This window comes from Heterodontus francisci, unplaced genomic scaffold (genome assembly GCF_036365525.1).
Source record: "Heterodontus francisci isolate sHetFra1 unplaced genomic scaffold, sHetFra1.hap1 HAP1_SCAFFOLD_51_2, whole genome shotgun sequence".
NCBI lineage: Eukaryota > Metazoa > Chordata > Chondrichthyes > Heterodontiformes > Heterodontidae > Heterodontus > Heterodontus francisci.
In genome coordinates this window covers 1,560,925-1,569,696 of record NW_027141369.1, presented here as the reverse complement: position 1 = coordinate 1,569,696, position 8,772 = coordinate 1,560,925, and the positions used below count along the sequence as shown (strand labels likewise).

At 42.6% G+C, this 8,772-nt stretch overlaps 1 non-coding gene across 1 annotated transcript; it reads right to left on the bottom strand.

The window, feature by feature from the left end:
• Window positions 1-5,105: 5,105 nt before the first annotated feature.
• trnaw-cca (transfer RNA tryptophan (anticodon CCA)) lies at window positions 5,106-5,177 on the bottom strand. The gene has a single exon. It is a non-coding gene; the product is annotated as a tRNA-Trp (tRNA).
• Between the last annotated feature and the right edge of the window lie 3,595 nt (window positions 5,178-8,772).

The following is an 8,772-nucleotide window of genomic DNA, read 5'->3' as shown; positions in this document are numbered from 1 at the left end:
AGCTTCCCAGTGAAGCCAACACTCAGCTCCCACCTCCCAGTCACCTCCTTTAACCAGGCGAGGCTCTGAAGCCCCGTGGTTCCCGTGTGCTATTAGTTCAATTGGATCCAGTGAATAAAATTGCTGACAATTGGACTCAGAAATACTTGAAATGCCTTCTTGCCGTGTGGATGTGCGAAGTCTGCCCTCCATGTCAGCCGCCGACAGAAAAATCCATTCCAATGTATTCCATTCCAATTGGCCATTCTCAATAAAGTGTCAGGAATGAAGGTCAGAGGAACAGACCAGGCTGGAAACACAGAAAGAGCGAGGAGAAGCTGGTGTGAAAAACAGAGATTAAACAACAGGCTTGTTCAGTTGGTTTGCGTCTGGTGTTTAGAATACCCGGAATCTGGGTTCACTTCCCTTCCAACTCAGCGAATTGTATCAACATTATGTTCATAAAACCACAGACTGATACCCAAAGAAGGAGACCATTTGGTCCATTGTGTCAGTGCTGCCTCTTTGGTTGTGCTATCCAATTAGCCCTGCTGCTCAGCTTTTTCCTGTAATCCGTACGTTTTTCCTTCCAGTATTTATCCCAATTGCTTTTCAAAGTTACTACTGAATCTGCTTTCAAGTCCTGATCAGACAGTGCATTCCAGATCACAACACATCACTGTATAAAAAATCATTCCTCATTTCGCCTCTGGTTCTTTTCTCAATCACCTGATAAATACATCCTCTGGTTACTGACCCTTTTGCCACTGGAAACAATTTCTCCTTATTTAACTTATTGAAAACCTTCTTGTTGATGTCACATACTAGACTGCCAGTAAAACTGAAGCCCATGTAATAAAAGGGACAATGACAGCATGCATGTGAAGTTAGCAGACTGATAGGAACATAGAAGCAGGAGTAGGCCATTCAGCCCATTGAGACCACCCCACCATTCAATATGATGATGATTGATCATCCACTTCAATGCCTTTTTCCCACACTATCTCCATATCCCTTATGTCATTTGGATTTAGAAATCTGTCAATCTCTGCTTTAAACATACTCAATGACTGAGCTTCCACAGCTCTCTGGGGTAGAGAATTCCAAAGATTCACAACCCTCTGAGTAAAGAAATTTCTCCTGGTTTCTGTCCTAAGTGGCTTTCCCCTTCTGTTGAAATTGTGTCCCCTGGTTCTAGATTCCTCAACCGGAGGAAAAACTTCATCTACCCTGTCTATCCCTTTAAATATTTTGTAAGTTTCAATGAGATCACCTCTCATTCTTTGAAACTCTAGAGAATACAGGCGCAGTTTCCCCAGTCTCTCTTCATAGGACAGTCCTGCCATCCCGGGAACAAGTCTGGTGAACCTTCATTGCACTCCCTCGAGAGCAATGATATCCTTCCAAAGGTAAGGGGAACAAAACTTCACACAGTATTCCAAACTGCAGACCAACCAAGGTTATATACAATTGAAGCAAGACTTCACTACTCCTGTACTCAAATCCTCTTGCGATAGAGGCTAACATATCATTCGCCTTCCTAATTGCTTGCTGCACCTGCATGTTAGCTTTCAGTCACTTATTGACAAGGACACCCAGGCCCCATTGTACATCTACATTTTCTAATCTCTTACCATTTAAGAAATAATCTGCACATCTGTTCCTCCTAACAAAGTGGATAACCTCACATTTTTACACATTATATTCCATGTGCCACTTTCTTGTCCACGCACTAAGTCTGTCCAAATCCCCTTGAAGCCGCTTTGCATCTTCCTCACAACACACATTCCCACCTAGTTTTGTGTCATCTGCGAACTTGGAAATACTACATTTGGTCCCCACATCCGAATCATTGATGGATTTTGTGAACAGCTGGGTCAGTGTAGTGGTGAACAGTTGTATTTCTGTCTGGAGGAAGGTTTACAGTGGGTTCCCCATGGTTCCTCATAACTTCAGACTGGAAAAGCTGGGGTTGTTCTCCTTGGAGCAGAGCAAGTTCAGAACAACTTTGACAGAGTTAGAATCAAGGAATCAAATGGTTACAGTACAGAAGGAGACCATTTAGTCCATCATGTCCATGACAGCTCTTTGCAAGAGCAAATCAACTAATTCCACTCCTCTGCCCTTTCATTGTAACCCTGCAAATTTTCTCTATTCAGGTGTTTATCCAATTCCCTTTTGAAAACCACGATTGAATCTGCCTCCAGCACTCTCAGGCAGTGTAATCCAGATCCGAACCACTCACTCTGTCCCACACCCCTGGTATCATTGCAGAAAATCTCTTCTGTTCATTTCATCCCTCATAAATAATTGAAATAAAATGTTTATTAGGAAATGCACAATATAAAAAAGAGAGAGAAATAAATGCTGAGAAAAATAGAAGTCAATGTTTGGAAGGTAAAAAGAGCAAAACATGTAACTTTTATTCTGGTTGAGTGAGAGGAATATATCACACTTTGGGGCTTTTTAAGCGGATTTACTGATAAACCTGGGATTTGAGAGGAAGCTGGTTCATGGTTTACAGAACAAATTCAGTCCCTGGGGTGGAGGCAACAGCTGCACCGTCCAATAACAGACAGGACGGGGACACTGTCTCAGGCCTGGTGAGCTCAGTCGATGAAAGCATGAAACTCTGAATCTCAAGTTTTTGAGTTTGAGCCCCACGATGGGTGTTTTTTATTTCCTTTTTAGGCTGATTTTACAGGCATTCTCCAGCTCTGAATTCCTCGGCAGAGAGTTCAAGGAGTGTTTGAAATGAAATTCAACAGCCGTATGAGAAAGTCTCTCCTTGATTCAGGACTCTTACCTCTCTGCAGCAACTCACTGCTGAAGATTGAACTTTATCTCATTTCATTTTCAGCTCATGGTCAGTGTGAATCAGTGAGACTTCTGGCTGTCTCCCACTTCACAATCCATCAGTGCTGAGAAATCAATGGGGAATATTACTCACATGTTACAATGCTTTATAAATACTTGAATGTATTTCACACTGTGTCGAACAGTGTGAATCTCCCCTGGTATATCAGCTCACCAATACTTCAACAGAACATTCACATAATGTGAGCTCTGAGATCTGTTCAGATCCCATTCCCAAGACCTGGAAAGTGGGATTGGGCTGGATCGCTCTTTTTCAGCTGGCACAGACACGATTGCTAAATGGTCTCATTCTGTGCCATAAATTTTCTCCATTTTCGATGTTCTATGAAGTGAGGTGTGATTGGGAGGGACAATTCCACCAGGGTTATATTTTCTACCAAAACAATGACACAAGGGCTACTTCACGTTTTCATTCATTCATTCATGCGATGTGGGCTTCGCTGGCTAGGCCAGCATTTATTGCCCATGAGAAAGTGGTGGTGAGCTGCCTTCTTGAACCATTACAGTCCATGTGGGATAGGTACACCCACAGTGCTGTGAGAAAGGGAGTTCCAGGATTTTGACCCAGCGACAGTGAAGGAATGGCGATATAGTTCCAAGTCAGGATGGTGTGTGGCTTGGAGGGGAACTTGCATGTGGTGGTATCCCCTGCATTTGCTGCCCTTGCCCTTCTAGGTGGTAAAGGTCACTGGTTTGGAAGGTGCTGTCTAAGGAGTCGTGGTGCATTGCTGCAGTGCATCTTGTAGACGGTACACACTCTGCAACTGTGCGTCGATGGTGGAGGGAGTGAATGTTTGCAGATGGGGTGCCAATCATGCGGGCTGCTTTGGCCTGGCGATGTTGAGATTCTTGAGTTGGAATTGCACCCATCCAGGCAAGTGGAGAGTATTCCATCACACTCTTGACTTGTGCCTTGTGGATGGTGGACAGGCTTTGGGGAGTCAAGAGTCATGGATGAGTGAGAGGAATATATCAAACTTTGGGGCTTTTGTAAGAGGATTTATTGATAAACCTGGGATTTGAGAGGAAGCTGCTTCATGGTTTACAGAACAAATTCAGCCCCTGGGGTGGAGCCAACAGCTGCACTGTAATTACTCGCCTCAGGATTCCAAGCCTCTGACCTGCTCTTGTAGCTACGTTATTTGTATGGCTCCCCTTTGGTAACCCCCATAATGTTGATAGTGCTGGATTCAGTGATTGTAATGCTATTGAATGTCAAGGGGAGATGGTTAGATTCTCTCTTGTTGGAGATATTCATTGCCTGGCACTTGTGTGGTGCGAATGTTACTTGTCACTTATCATCCCAAGTCTGTGTGACTGAAATAGCTCAGTTGGGAGTGTGTTGGACTGAAGATCCCTGGTTCAATCTGGGGTTTTGGCAGTTCTCCTTTATTCTGCATCGCCATTTGGTTTTGACTCTTGAGCTGCACAATTTACACTGAAATTATTTACCCAACTCTGAAGGTTGGATTGGAATAGAGAGATATCAAGGATGGGAAATATTTACATTGTCTGCTGTAGCTTATTCTCTATCTCCCTGTGTCCTTTTCCCCAGTTTTTGACTCTCTCGGGGCAGGGTGAACATTTGATTTGCTGCATTTGTCCCAAACTGAAGCCTTTTCCACATCTCTGGGTGGTCAGACTCGCTCTGTCTGTTTTTGTTGCTCGTGACCATTAACGAGAACAGGCCACGAGTTCAACGTTTATCAGCAAACGGAAGATAATTGGAAAGAATTCTGTGTTACTCCAGACCAGTGAGAAAGATACAATGGATGTTATTCAAAATAAGTTTCCTCTGACATTTTATGTAAACTTGTTTGTATCTAAAAGTTGGATTTTAAGTGTAACAAAAATGTGTCCAATTATTGACTGACCATGTAACAGCGCACATGGGGATCAAATCCACAGCCTTGTTGTTATCAACACTGCGTCCTAACCAACTGAACTAAGTGGCCTATAGACAGAGCCAGGTATGGGTTTGAGCCGCACGCTGGGTGGTTTGTGTTTTATTTCTCACACTGGGTGACAGAGCAATTGTACAAACAATGGACACATCACATCCCTGAAACATTGTTCTGATATAAAACAGTGTGAAATAAGAAATGAGCATGGAAATGGAGCGGAACCAGAAATCAGGACTTTAATCTATTAAAGTTGATCTTGAAATTCAACCATTCACTGAACATTCCAAAAGATTGAATTCTCTCCTGATATAAAATCCAGCAACTTGAACTGCTGTGAAACGTAACTGAACCTGATGTGATTTGAACACACAACCTTCTGATCTGGAGTCAGACGCGCTACCGTTGTGCCACAAGCTCACAGATAAAGCCAAGTTTTCCATTCCTGCCAGATTTACTTCTTGTTTAGATTCAGTGATTGAAATTAATTCAATCCTCATCTGACCTCCACTCTGCAAAGGCCTGCTCCCCGACCTGAATCCGACGGGACCCGACGACCTGTGTCGGGTTCGGGTCATGTCGGGTCGCTCTTCCGGGTCTGGCTTTTGGACTCGGGTGGGGTCAGGCCAGGTTCAGGTCAGGCTGGGTCCAGGTTGGACTGAGTCCGGGTGTGACACACACAGTAAGTATTACATTTAACTCTGCTGGGAAGTTGAGTTTAATAAGTGTCAAAAGTTGAAAAGCCAACCAAAGCCGGGAGTCCGGGTCATTAAGGAGGGAAACACTGAGTCTGCTCAGTGAGCAAGTGAGCATCTCTATGATGTCATTGCGCTCATGCTGCAGCTTCCTGTAGATTCGAAATCGGGAGGTAGGTAAAGTGAACATTCCGGTGGTCAGGTAAGGCTCGGGTCGGTTTGGGCATGGGAATAAATGGAGATACTCGGGCCGGGTCGGGCTTGAGTTCAATGTGGTTCTGTCGGGTTCGGGTCGGGTATTTTTTCCTGACCTGAGCAGGCCTTTACCGCTCTGTCAGTTCAGTGCCTTATTTAAACTATTACTTGGAGTTCTGTTTTACAGGGTCTCGGCTGTTGAAGTGTTTCCCAGACCCACTACTCTGATTAATCAGACATTTTGCTGCTAACTGCTGCTGCTACAATTGAAATGTAAAAAAAGAATTTCCAGTGACCTGCAACCAATGGACAAATACATTTCAGAAAGTTAAAGCTCATTCACCAATCTACAAATGTGTCTTTCTGCTTATATTTATAAACAACTCCTTCTCACCACTATGGGAACTATACAATCACTCCAGTTATTTGAAAGTTAGTCTAAGATGTTCCAGTTCATCAATTTTAAAACTGCAGCAGGTATTTTCCAGAAAACTTCTCTGTTGGAGCCTCAGTCCCATTTAGATTGAAAGTGGACAACTAATGTATTCACTTGTTCATTGTGGACAGGTGACTGACTTAGAATAAATCTCATTAACTTTCAATGAGGTGGCAGTATTTCTGTGCTCCCATTTTACACAGTCTGTCCTGTTCATGCACCATGTTTTTATTCTCCTCTCCCATTCTCCACAGGATACAGATTGCAAGCATCATCAATCTAGCTGTTGAAAAGCATTGGAAGAATCTGGTCACACAGGTATTGAAACATTCATTATCTTCCATTTTACAAGTTGGTTGCTTTAAACACAGTACGATGTGCAATCATCTTGAAAAGAGATTCTCTTCAATATCCAATACAAATTGAATTACAAACCTGACAGACAAACACAGGAGAACAAGTGACTAGTGAACACAAACCTCATGGTGCTCATTTTCAGATTTATTGCAGTCACTTACAAAACAAGTGAAAGAATATTACAGTGAAATGATTTGGAAAGTAGGTGTGACTTTTGTTGGTGCCTTTCTTTGCTCTGTTGGTGAAACTTTCTTGCACCTGACTCCTGTTCATGTCTCTGTTTCCTCTATTGAATGAGGAAGGAGGTATTTGATCAGAAATCAACTGGATTGTGTACCTTTGAGAGGGGATTTCTGCACCGTCAGGGCTGGAAACAGGAGTGAGTGAAAGACAATGTGTGGAGTTTGATTTTGTACAGAGGGAGAACAAATCTAACAGGACTGTGAGATATTGGCCTGGATTTTGCAGCCCAATAGTGGTGAACTCTGAGACTTTCACTGTTATTGAGGGTCTGAACAGCACTGCAACTGCCAGTACATGCACACACTAACACCAGCATCTGGAAGTTGTGGTGGTGAGAAATGTGCTTAGAAGGAGCCTCTGATCTTAATTGCGCCAGCCCACTCTTTAAAGTGACAGAGACCTGTAGTTCAGCAATTTGGGCTCATTGCCCACAACGTACCCTGATTTTTACCTGGGTTGGATTAGAGCCGGTACCAACAGGCTCAGGGCTGCTCGGGAAGGACTTTTCTGTTGACACAACAGCTCCAATATTCCAGGAAGACACCGGCAGCAGCAGGGGTCAACTTTCAGAGGGAGTTCAGACATTTTAAATGTTGTATTTTGTTTCTTAATTGTATGTAACTTTTTAGCATCGCCTTATCAGAGTTCTTAAATTTACATCTGACTTTTTATTAACAAGATTGAAGTGCTTTTAAAAGATCTCTAAATATATATGACTTTTTATCGAGATTTATCTGGCTTCTTTGTAAAGACTCGAGTAAGATTGAAATGACTTTTAAAAACTACATCTTATCCTTTAAAATCCTGCTTACATGTCGATGACATTGGAAGATGGCTTCAGAATAACTTAGACTATCTTTCTAACAGGTACTGCAACAGCTTCAGTCCTACTTTCTGCAAAAGCTGGTGAATTACAAAGAAACAATGTATTGAGCATTTTATAAACTGTTGTTGCAGATGGGATTCAAACTCATACATGTAAAACAGAAGGAATTAACAATCCATCATCTTAACCTCTCAAACACTTCATCACCCAGCTTTGTGCCAGCAACCCATCACATGTCTTTTTTGCCTCTATGGAAATTTGGGCAGGATGGTCACCTTCAGCTCAGATCCTGACTGTGCATCCAGATGTGCAATGATGGAAATGTAGCTTCTTTTAGTAAATGACATTTCCATCACATCAGGTCATGGCCTGTTGGGAATGGAGTGGTGTGAAACATTTCCAGACCATGTCCAACACGTTTCTACTCAGTGTGAAAACCCACCACGGAAAGACTGGAACATACAATCATTTGATCACATCATGATTAACATCATTCAGACACCTGAACCATTAGGTCACTGACGAAGTCATGATGACTTCGAATTTCTCATGAAATGACAACTGAACTAACTGACTGGAAGAATTGCTTTCACTCCACGTGATCAGAGAGGCACAGCCTCAGACCGACTTGGCAGATGAATATTGATTGAATAATTTCTGTGTGAGGAATGTTCCAGCATCATAAACCGGGGGAACGTGCTGACTGAGCTGTGTCGTCATCTCTTCTGGGCAGTCGGACAGTTCACCCTTCATTCTGCTCTGATTCACTTTCCCAAAGCGGATCTACAGATTCTCAAATCTGGAGACGGGGTTTTCTTATTTTGTTCCTTTTGATTTTTCTTGCTCCTGAATGATAATATATTCTAAACCTCGGATCAACCCTCCCCTTTGCGTCGTGTTATAGTCTTGGTTAAAAGAGACACAAAACGGCACAAACACTCTGAAACATACAACACGGTCACACTTTCCTTCAGTGAGATTAATGTTGAGCTGTTTTCCAGGTTAAATGCAACTGCAAACACATTGCTCTCAAAGAAATTGTAGGGGATTGAGTTGCCATTGTAATATTAGCACTGGACATCTGTACAAGCAGGAACAGCCATTTCAAACTCACATCCTTCACAAAGGCAACCACTGAGCTGTTTTGTTTTGTGAATGAAATTCATAAGAAAAGTTAAAGTTCACAAGAAAATGGATGTAAATGATTGATAGCTAAACTTTTGAAGCAAGGATATGAATCCAAGATTTTCTGATTATAAGACA